Source organism: Uranotaenia lowii, chromosome 3, assembly GCF_029784155.1.
Source record: "Uranotaenia lowii strain MFRU-FL chromosome 3, ASM2978415v1, whole genome shotgun sequence".
NCBI classification, from domain to species: domain Eukaryota; kingdom Metazoa; phylum Arthropoda; class Insecta; order Diptera; family Culicidae; genus Uranotaenia; species Uranotaenia lowii.
The window spans coordinates 73330354-73342838 of NC_073693.1; the positions used below are offsets into that span (position 1 = coordinate 73330354).

The 12485-nt window shown below is 33.8% G+C and overlaps 1 protein-coding gene across 1 annotated transcript in view; it reads left to right on the forward strand.

The window, feature by feature from the left end:
* Positions 1-3546: 3546 nt before the first annotated feature.
* Positions 3547-12485, forward strand: part of LOC129756369 (cysteine dioxygenase type 1) — a 45188-nt gene continuing 36249 nt past the window's right edge. The window contains exon 1 of the mRNA XM_055753226.1: positions 3547-4148. The gene's annotated coding sequence lies outside the window, so the exon portion shown is untranslated. The remainder of the gene's footprint in view (positions 4149-12485) is intronic.

A 12485-nucleotide genomic window follows, 5' to 3' on the forward strand; every position in this document is an offset into this window, starting at 1 on the left:
TGTTTAAAGTCAAAGAATTTTTTTTTTGTTTTAAAGGAACATGCGTCGGAAAAAGGCTAGTTATTAAGTGCTCCAAAAAAAGTTCCCTTAGTGCATAAGTAAGCTGAAGTTAGAAGCTATATATTGCGAAAATAACGTTAGAATAAAGGATTGTAGCTGAATATTGTCTTGGAATTATATTTGAGTCACGTAAATTTTGTAAGAATCAGTTGAGCAATAAGAGAATTTTAGCGGAAAAAGTGTTTTATGTCATTTGAACCACGGTGGTATTAATAGATATTTATAAATTGTCGGTAAATTGTCGGTGTTACAAAAAAAGAAAACTAAAATTTTTGAGCTAGCTTGGTATTGATTTTTTTTTTGTTCGAGTTGGAAAAATTGATGACTGACGTAATCAAATAAATTAAAATTGAGGTGTTTTTCCTCTCTTTCTTCTTATTTTTTTTGTGTTATGAGTTATGACTAGATTGCCAGGTTTTGAAAAAATTGTCCTGTTTTGCTTATTCTACAATGCTCACTCTAGAGGGCCCTCTTATTTTATATTAGAGTGAAACTGTTCGAGATACTATTTCACTAGCTGTTATATTTCACGTCTTAAGGTGCATTTACAGTTCTTTCGAACGTGAAAATGAAAATACTAATATTCTTCAAAAACTCGACTATGCTGCATTTCATGGCTGCGAAACTAGGTTGAATAGATGCGGTATGGTTGAATGATTATTTTTTAACTGATTTCTTTGTTCAAAACCCTTTAACATTGGTTTTATTTCATTTCCCCCGATTTTCACTGCGGAATATTTTTTCCGTGTTCACTGACATTCCGCTCGAAGTGTAAACGCACTGAGCGAACGTGAAAACGGAAAACGAACAAGAGTGGTGAATATAAATTCCGCGTTCATTTTCACGTCCGAATGGCAATGTGCATTCTGAAAAAAATTTCACCGATGACGGAAAATTTTTTTGCTCCATAAAAATTAGTTTTTAAATTGCAGGCACATTAGAAGGCAATGAAAGGCTAAAAAATACTACGGGTTTTAAATGAGTCGCATTAGATAATTTTTTTTCATGTTAAAAACTCGCTTGGGAACCATTTAATTGTACCTGTTGGGAGAGTTTCTCAACAAATAAATGTAAACAAGAACCATGCGAATGGCCAGAGTCCATTGAAATAAAAAAAATAGAATAAGCTCTGTTCAAATGTGTGCTTCAGAAAAGGTATGGAAATAATTGGAAAACTCTTGAAATTTTTCAAAAATAATGTTTTTTTAATGGGCTTGTGATATAGCTCAGTTGGCAAGTCTGTTGTCTCCTAAGCCGATGTCTACGAGTTCGAGCCCAAGAGCAAACATCGAACACAGTTGTACCGGATAAGTTTTTCAATAACAATCCGCCTACTGCACCGTTGATAAAGTCGCGAATGCCATAAAGATGGTAAAACGACTATAATCGAAAAAAAAAAAAGTTTTTTAAAAGATTTGAAAAGCAACAAAATCTTAAGCAAAATTAAACCGATGCATTGGAATTTCATAAAAACTTTTCGATTGATTCATTTTATTAAAAAGTAATTTCGATAACCTTTTTTTAGCAAATTTTTAATCAAGAACAAAAAAATTGGCTATTTTGCATAACGTTTTTTCAATAAGCTTTTCAAAACAAACAAATTGGCTTAAGCTAGTTACTCTTTGATCGATATATACTTATTGAGAGTACTCAAAATTCATAATTCAAATTTAAATTCGTTGTATTCACGGATAGACTTTTGGATTATTTTTTTAAATCAATCGTTTTCAAAGATGAATATGGCTTGAAGAAGAATAGGTTTTATTTTTGGTTCTTCATATATTTCTTAAGAAATTTGAATTTAAATTTGAACACCGGTTCGACTAGTATCGATCAAAACATTGGTTGAATGATCTATCATTTACCGATCGAAACCAATTTCGGCCTGTCATTGAACAAACTTGTTGCCAATTTGGGAGATTTGACCGATTTGACATTTCACTGCGGAATATTTTTTCACTGTGGTGAGTTCACGTTCACGTTCGCGTCCGAGTTCACAAGAACTGTAAACCGGGCTTTAATTCCGATTTAATTTCCAAGAAGACTTTTATAACATAAAGCATTATTATTGTTAAAATAATGTTGAACTTTTTTTCTTACTCGGACCGCCCCCCTTGAGCCTGGGTGCCCGGAGCAATTGCCCCTCATTTCTCTCCCCCATCCCTTAATCTGGTCTTGAATATTTTAAATATAATTTAAAAAATCATAACTTCTGATGAAACTTTTGGCCAATAAAATTTAATTTTCTACAACACTGAAAATAAAAATGAAGAGAATAAGCACCACTATGATTGTAAAACCGCTAATTGAAAGTTTTCAAAAAATGAACTTATGAAGGGTCAGCGATCAAATTATTTATTTTTGTTGGAAATAATCTGCTTCTACGCTTCTACGAAACACACCGTTTGTAACAAAAAATAGCAAGATGCGACATTCGCATATTTACTTAATAGTTTTCTACAAAGATACTACTGTTGAATCCTTATGTTTTCATATAAACATCAATGCCTATGATGATTACAAGGCGTAATCCTTAGATGTGACCACGTGATTCACATTATATGCCAAGCAGATAACGGTCAAAAACACTTGCAGTTTGGCACTCTCGAATGCGTCGTCTCTCTCTCGAATAGAATAACGATTCTAACATGTAGGTAGGTAGCAGTTAACGAATTTCGACTTCTTTTATCGCAAAATACGCGTGCCGAAAAAAAAAACGATTATAACCGCTTTCTTCAACGTTATCGTGATTTATTTAACCTGTTGCAGAAAGAATCTACAAAAAAGAGCTGACTTTAAGATAAGAAAATGAAGGAACGATTCGAATGACTTTAGTGGGCTAAACTTAATTCAACTGTATCAAAAGTAATTTTAGGTCATTGTTTGTTTTTTAAGTGTTTTGATTATCACATTCCTAGAAACAAGTCCTTGGAAAAATCTGAAGTGCAGCAGGGTAAGTCTTGAAAATGTGAAATTCCCAAAGTTTGACTCGGAAGCGCAGAGCAGGTGTTCGCAGGTCGTGGGGGGAAGCACGAGACTGGGCTGACTTAAGAAGCGCGCGGGCAGCTTTGCTTTATCTCTGCGCGATGAATGGATGATGGAAGAAAGCGTGCACAAAATATCACACACAAAGGTAACAACGTCACCGACGACGACGGCTGATACTGTAGTGTCCTGGACTGAATCAGCCGGCTCGTGGCCACGATGGGGATGTTCCCGTCCATTCTGACGTAGTGGTACGAAGGCGTCCGCGTTTCTGTTGACGTTCCGTGTCTGTTTTGGGCCCGGTATTCGTTTGATTCTTTGCGTCTACCACCTTATCCGCAGCAGCCACTGATAAGCCGTGTGGTGCTCGCTCGGCCCTTATCCGTGGAATACCCAATCAGCAGCAATGTCCAGGGCGCCGCCAGGCATCGAAATGGTGAGAGAGCGAAACAGCCTCTGCCGCAGGAAAACCGTATTTAAAGCAATTTCGATAGCGCGAAAATCATTAAATTTTCTTCAACAGTTCCTCCGGTCGCAACTGGTCAGTCGTCGTCGAAACGCCGAGAAAGACGGAACGCGTCAAATGAAGCAAGCAGCAAGTGACTCCTGGACGATTTAACGAATATTTCATACGATTTTTTCGTGAAGGATTTTTCCAACAAACTGTTAAAGAGGGTTAAAAGTGCGTTTCAAAAAATCAACAAAACGTCTCTGTGATAGAATTGTTCTCAAGCCAAGATCTATACTACCAAATTACCAAAACGGAGTGTTGAGTAAAACGTGTCTTCTGGAAGCGCCACCTTAAAGCGTAAATTAATCAGACAGTGAATGATATAATATCGGACAAACTATTCCAAAAAAAGTCAATTGCAACTTTACAACCTTGTCCGGTTTGGTGTGGTAAAAAAGACGTGCTGTGCTGTGACCCATCATTGGTGTTGAGGCGTAGAGCATAAAAAATACCTGCGCAAAGCACTACAGAGGAGAGCGCACATTCGAGCCCGTCGAGAGAATTTCCAACGGCAGCGCGGATAGTTAGTTAGTGAGTGTCTCGGTATTCAAATAATTACCGACTAGGTATCGGCTGACAAAGCACGGCACAGGTAAGACCTAACATCAAACAAGAAGAGACCTCATGTGTATGTAAATAACATAATGCGTTCGCTCCATCCGGTTTTATCCGGAATCGTTTCGGGTGCATGCTTGAGGCGTGAAAGAAGTGATACAAAACAAACTTCATTTATGTTTTATTTGCATTCCACTGGAATGCTGGGATTGGTCATTGTTTGTATTTCTTTTTTTGGGAATTCAGGATATTTTGAGTGTTAATATCAATGCTTGAAGCTTTCAGATAAGTAAAAATACGTTCATTTTCAACTTCCTTAACTAACGTTACTCAGTACAAGAGTTTTTTTTATATTCTAACAAAATAATTTGAAAAAATATAAATACTTCAATCGAAAATTGGTGTACAAATTCAAACACGAAACTTTGAGTGGCCAATAATTACAAATGATGTAAAATTTGTTTGAGTTTTATATGTTAACACTCAGAAATGGCTCATACGAAACACGCGAGCTTTATTAAAAAAAAAAACAAATGACACTTAAATAGGAAGCCACCGGATCAACATTATAAAATTCCCATGAAAACCGAAAAATACGTTTAAATATCAATTAAGGAAGGACTATTTTCGAAAAAACTGCGACACTTTCATTTGTGAATAACTTTTGAATGGATGGATAAAAATTGATGGTACCGGAATTCGCATTTAAATTTCCGGAATATCATTTTTAGATCTTATTTCAAGTCTAGAATTATAAATCATCAAAAATACTTAAACAACATATAAAAGCTTCTGAATAACAGTTTCCTCTTGATAAACTTTATTTTCCAATAATATGTTTATGAATATAAAGAAGGTTTTTTTTTCAATGCAGTTTATTTTTCGGTATTGATTCCAAATTTCCAAGCAATTTTTTTTTTGCTGGAAACCAGCAAAATTTTGCTGGTTTTTGTCCCGCTGACTTGCCAGCAAAATTTCCAGCAATTTAAATTGCTGGAAAAACAGCAAACGTTAATGCTGGTTTCCAGCAATTCAAATTGCTGGAAAACCAGCAATCCAGATTGCTGGAAACCAGCTATTTCTTTCAACATAACAGGATGTATTTAGTATCGAATTTAAATTTTAATTCAAAATTAAATTCTGAATTGGCTGTGCATATAATAAGCAATAAAAACAATTATTTCCTTCCTTTTTTCAATAAAGGGATATATTTGTTTCCAGAAACACGGTATTTTTTTCAATATTCTATAACAACGGCTCTGGGCTGGCAGCTTTGTGCCAAAGTGTTGATCATCCGCCACCTGTAAAAATAGTTTTGATTAGAATATTTTAGAGAATATCTATCTGTCCAAGAAAAACTCACCCTTGACTTGTTATCTGGTTGCTAGAATATTGAGGAAAATAAAATAATTATATTAATTTAACCACAATTCGTAAAATAGAATCTCACCTCGCTTTAGCTTACTACACAGCAAATTTTTTTTTTGCTGGAAACCAGCAAAATTTTGCTGGTTTTTGTCCCGCTGACTTTCCAGCAAAATTTCCAGCAATTTAAATTAAAATTGCTGGAAAATCAGCAATCCAGATTGCTGGAAGCCAGCAATTTCTTTCAAAGCAACCGGCTGTATTTAGTACCAAATTTATATTTCAATTCTAAATTAAATATTGATTACTGCCTGTGCATATAATGAGCTATGAACAAGAATTTGTATCTTTCATTTTTAAATTATGTTTGCATTTATTTCCAAGATTTTTTTTTAATTTTCCAACACCGGCCCTGGAGTGGCAGCTTTGTGCCAAAGTGTTGATCATTCGCCACCTGAGAAAAGAGTTCTGATTAGTATATTTTATGACATCTGTCCAATAAAAACTCACCCTTGACTTATGTCTGGTTGCTAGAATATAGAGGAAAATGAAAATAATTATATTAATCTAACTAATCTAATCTAATTCGTAAAATAGAGTCTCACCTTGCTTCAGCGTACGAAAACAAACAAACTCCAATGTGACAACTCGATTGCTGATTTTCCAGCAAACTAGATCAATTGCTGGAAAGCCCAGTAATTTGAAAACCGATTGCTGATTTTTCAGCAAAAATGACAAGAACCCCATCGATTGCTGAAAAATCCAGCAATTCGAAAATCGATTGCTGGTTTCCAGCAAACATTTGGTTTGCTGAACGTTTCCAGCAATTTTTATTGCTGGAAACCGAGGCAAAAATTTACTGTGTAAACAAAAACAAACTCCAAATTGACAATTCGATTGCTGATTTTCCAGCAAACTAGAGCAATTGCTGGAAAGTCCAGCAATTTGAAAACCGATAGCTGATTTTTCAGAAAAAATGACAACACTGTAAATTTTTGCCTCGGTTCCAGCAAAAAAAATTGCTGGAAACGTTCAGCAATCCAAATTTTTGCTGGAAACCAGCAATCGATTTTCTTATTGCTGGATTTTTCAGCATTCGGTTGTGTTCTTGTCATTTTTGCTGGAAAATCAGCAATCGGTTTTCAAATTGCTGGACTTTCCAGCAATCGGTCTAGTTTGCTGGAAAATCAGCAATCGAGTTGTCAAATTGGAGTCTGTTTGTTTTCGTACGCTGAAGCAAGGTAAGACTCTTTTTCACGAATTTTGTTTATGTTAATACTATTTTTTCATTTTCCTCTATATTCTAGCAACCAGACATCAAGTCAAGGGTGAGTTTGTATTGGAAAATGGATTTATCAGATTCATGAAAGGTATTAATCGAATCTCTATTTCAGGTGGCGGATGATTATCACATTGGCACAAAGCTGCCACCCCGGAGGCGGTAATGGTATATTGACAAAACATACACAGATAAAAAAATGTAACCTTACAGTACAAGTGATTTTACATTTTTTCATCACCGCTTGAAAATTTTTGAAAAAGAGTATAGCTGTACAGCCATTTCTATGAAAATTACATGTCAAAGCATGCTTATTCCAGCGCCAGTGTCCGTTTGTCAGTTTTGTTTTGTTTTCATTCCTGTTCGTTTCCCGTCCCGTGCTGCGTCGGCAAAAGTTGTTATTTTTTTTTCATCAATCAGACCGTAATTGCTGATTTAAGGTAAATCAATATTGAAAATAACTGTGATTGACTGATTAATTTCACATTAATTGGTGTTATTTACAGGAAATTGATGCTGAATGCCAAAAACATCGTAAGATAAAAAAATGTAACCTTACAGTACAAGTGATTTTACATTTTTTCATCACCGCTTGAAAATTTTTGAAAAAGAGTATAGCTGTACAGCCATTTCTATGAAAATTACATGTCAAAGCATGCTTATTCCAGCGCCAGTGTCCGTTTGTCAGTTTTGTTTTGTTTTCATTCCTGTTCGTTTCCCGTCCCGTGCTGCGTCGGCAAAAGTTGTTATTTTTTTTCATCAATCAGACCTAATTGCTGATTTAAGGTAAATCAATATTGAAAATAACTGTGATTGACTGATTAATTTCACATTAATTGGTGTTATTTACAGGAAATTGATGCTGAATGCCAAAAACATCGTAGCCCCAACTCTGCGACATCCAATTTTCTGCTGTCTTATTGCACCAGCCGTCGTTTCTGTTGACGGGGGATTCGGCTACGAAAATCAGTGCAAGTGTTGTTAATCAATAAGCAAGTTGGATCAATGTGAAATAAAAGTATTTTTACTGCATTAAACCGGTGACTTTTTTATTTTGCGAAACCACTCCCTGTCCAATAGGATTCGTGAGACGTGCAAAATAATGTAAATGTACAGTAAACAACAGCATTGAATGCTACCGGGAGTTTACATGAGATGTGCAGTATTATCACTTGTAAATAGCCGATTCCTTTCTACCCATGTAGTTGCATGTAAATCTACGTGGATTTTTTTAAGTGTGTATGTCTCTGCTAATTCATTTAATTCATAATAAAAAAATGGAAGAAAAATATGTTGTTTATTACTTATCATGTGCACAGCCAGTTTCAATATTTAAATTTGATTTGAAAAATAAATTTGATACCAAATACAGCCGAATGCTTTGATTGAAATAGCTAGTTTCCAGCAATCTGGATTGCTGATTTCCAGCAATTTGAATTGCTGGAAACCAGCATTGATGTTTGCTGATTTTTCCAGCAATCGATATTGCTGGAAATTTTGCTGGAAAGTCAGCGGGACAAAAACCAGCAAAATTTTGCTGGTTTCCAGCAAAAAAAAATTTGCTGTGAAGAACACAACCGAATGCTGAAAAATCCAGCAATTCGAAAACCGATTGCTGGTTTCCAGCAAAAGTTTGGATTGCTGAACGTTTCCAGCAATTTTTTTTGCTGGAAATCGAGGCAAAAATTTACAGTTTCGTTATTTTCTGTTTTTCGCGGTGCGCTTTTTTCCCGGTTTTCCCGTTTAATTTGCCCACACCATTCTGAAGTTCAGAGAGTATTAGATATAAATATAAGACTCTAAGAACCAAAGACAGGCATAATTCCGCTGTATAAGTATTTACTACATAAAAAATACTTTCGAGAAAATGCCCTTCCAAATTTTGCGATTTTCCGTATTTTTTTTTTAATTGTGGTTTTAATTCAATCTAAAAAGTAGGAGGACAAGAATCTGAAAATTGACAAATTTTGCACTTATACCCTACCGCTTCTGGAAGACTCGTATTGTGAATTGGGACATTTTATTTGTGCTAAAATTTGTAGAAACTTTCATACTAAGCTAGAAAGCTAGAAATAGAATACAATTCGGAACAATTATTTCATATTTAACGTGAGACAGGCTCACTGTAAAACCTAGTATTCAAAATAATGCAGATGAGGGGTGGTTCACAACAGGGCCGTAGGAAGAACCACCTCTTGGGGAGGGGGGTGCTATGATTTGTAAAAAAAAACTGGTTTTTTCATCAAAAAAATGCCAAATCAATTCAAATTCTACCTTAAATTTGTAACTTTCAGCTGCATTAAAATTTTGTAAAATCTTGTGAATAGAGACATGTGACAAATGGGAAAAAACTTGTTGTGATCCGAATACCAAGCATTCTACACATTATTTTTTCACCTTTAAGGACCAAAAAGTTCCTTGATTTATTGCGTAAAAAATATAAATTTAATTTACTTCATGTTGCCTAAATAAATTTAAAAAAAAATTTTTTTTGAGCATATTAAATTCGCCAAATTTCATACCATCACATGTTTTATTTGGCATCACTTTAAAAAGTGATGTGCAATGTCTACAGTTTTGGTATATAGTGAAGGATTCTTCCAACATGATATTGGCGAAAAAAGGAAGAAAATTAATTTAAACTGCTTCGAACTCTGACACATTTTAACAAAACATTCCTTGGCTCACCAATCGTTGGGTTAATCAGGAAAGCCCATAAAAGTGTTTGAAATCCCTCAAAATTGTGAAAAACAATGTAGATTTGAGGAATATTAACTTTTAAGATGATCCTAGAAGAACAGAGCTTCCAGCTTTCGCAGGAAGCCTAGAAATAATAATCTAATTTTCTTAGAATTTTTTGCCCCTTGAGTTAGGCACCACCATCAATATTTCTTCAAATATAAGTGTGGGTGATAAAAAAGGTGATTGCAAAAATCAAAAAATATCTGCAAGCGAAAAACGATTTACTAATTTACCTTCTAAATGAGGGAAGCTAAAATGAACAAATTTTTAATGTTGAGCAGTTTTTAAGTACCTACACGAGATTCTCAATAAACAAGCAACTGTCACCGCACTTGTGGGAAAACAAAAATTAATAGTAAAAATTGATAGTAAAAACCTTTTCCATTTTTTTTTTCTATGATTAAGTTTTGTTCAGGGTTACAAAATACACCATCTAAAACGAATCGGGTGCTCATTTGATAGGAATATTACGGAAATAATCCAAAAATTGTCCCGATTCACCACATTAAGGGTTTTCATAATGATTTGGTGAAGACAAACAAACGAAAATTCACGGTGATTATTCTTAATTAATGAAATAGAGCTCATAATAAAATTAAAGATATGCGATTTCTTGCCATTCGAATCTGAATTTTGAATAGATATTCGTTTAAAATCAAAATTGTGCACCTGAACTCAGTATTCAAATTTTTGTTCTGTTTCCGAATTTGAATTCGATTTCTGAAATATGTTCCCATGATGAGCCAAGAATGGAAATTTGCTCTCAACCATGAATCTATATTTTTAATTCTAACGTTTCAATCTGAATTTATTATTTTGAATTATAAATTTTAAATCTGACTAGCAAATTTCCATTTTAAGGTGAATAAAATGAAAACAATGATTCTGAGTTTGAATTCTCCATAAGAATTTATTTTGAATTTTTGTTGATGGGATTAAAAAAAAGAGATTGAAAACTTCGAATAGGATAATAAACAAAAACTCAGGATGGTATCTAATTTTTTATTTCATATTTGGAAATATATTATTTTAATATTGAAAAGGCATATGAGTCTCGAAAACCATTGATTAAATTGTGAATGAAATGCAAAACCAAATTTGAACGATTAGAAATTTTTACTCTGAAGAGATTTTTTATTCAATTTTTTTTAATTAAAAATAGATTAATCATCACACTATTATCTGACATAATTTGACGTTTTTGACGTATGTGGGACTGAATTTTTTGGACTTTCGTACTATCTCAGATATAATGCAATCTATTTTGGTGGAATTCTTCAAATTTATTCTTGATAAAAGAAATAGTTGGATGCAAAATACAATATTCGTATGCAAACATTTATCCAATGTTAAAGAAAATTAATTTTTTTTGTCAAAGCTCGATTGGCGTTGCAAATTATCCGAAATCTGACAAGTCCTAATCATGGGTGGCCAAATCATGGCCCGCGGGCCAAATGTGGCCCGCGACCAACTTTTTGAGGCCCGCGAAGCTCTTTTTGAAAAAGCCATGGTCTAATAATTTGACATTTTTCTTGGTCTGCGTATATCATTTGGATAAATATATCTAAATCTACACTAACAAAATTCAAAACAGAGATCTGAAAATCTCCTTGAAGTGATACAAGCCAAAGGGATAACAGTGTTTCAAAACTAATTGCGAGAAAACATGCTTTTAAATTATTTTGTTTGGCCATTTTCCATTTATTTTTCGAACAGTTGTTATTTTCTTTCGAGCGTACAAGTATGAGGATGTAATTACAAAAATCTTAAAAATTCACCAAATTAAATTTGAATCATCGAGAATCGTTTGGCATTATTTACTCGAAATCGATCATTTTTGCACTTACATATACGTCTTTAGCTCAGAGGGTCTCATATAATTTTATCAAAAAGTATACCGTCACTGAAATTAAGGTTTTCAAGTTATCAACATTTTACGGTATTTTTTTTTTTTTTTTAAACGAACACACACATATATGGTCTCTGTGAAACTTCATGTTCCTTTGAAGAGATCGAAATTCTACTTAAGACTAAGCGTACATCGTTCAAGGATATAATGGCTAGCATTTTACTAATGCTAACACCACCAACCCACAGAAAGAGTACTATGTTTGCCGTGACCAAGACTTGATCTCATGACCTCTGGCTTAGAAGACTTGAACGCTATCCTATCGGCGGCGGCGTATTTGACACATTATCTGTGAATCCCATAACAAATTTTTCAATGTTATCGATTGGGATTTGGTGACTACATATCATTGGTTTAAAGAGCATTCAAGCGGACTCTAGTCTTAATATCAAGGAGTTTGAATAGCCTCAGAAAGATAGTAAGACTGTATCAAAAACATTCAAAATTCGTAAAAAAAATCACCGAATCTTATCAACATCATAATTTAAACAATAATTTTATATCAACTTCAATCATTCGTAACTTGAATTCTATTTCAACAACTTCGTTTATCCATCCAAATTTAAAAACTTTTTCAAATATTGTAAAATATCGAAAGTTTGCTGTGAACATTTTTCACAGGAGTTATTTTTTGCTAAGTTTTATGAAAAATTAAACAAACTCCAAATATATTTTAATTGGCATCTTGCTTAGTATTTATGTACAAGTAGGTACATCAATAATGAAAAACTAAACAGAATTAACAGTTCGGTAGTACAATTCAACTAGAATCGGTTTTGTACTGACAAATCTCTCAGAAGAACGATTTTTTTCCCAAATTTCAAACTTATAAAAAGTGCAATGAATATCAAAGAATCAAATTCGTATTCATCCTGTTTATAACAGGGTTTTCCAATACATTTGTCAAATCGAGGTGCTGGAAAATTTAAAAATAGTTGGATTGAGTTGAGGTTGAGTTCCGTACTTTGAAAAATCAATATCATTTATGATATAACTAGAGTTCGTTGAAAAAGTATTCTTTTCAATGTCAAAAGCATGTGACGTTACTTTATTTCAACAATTACAATTTGCGGGTTTTT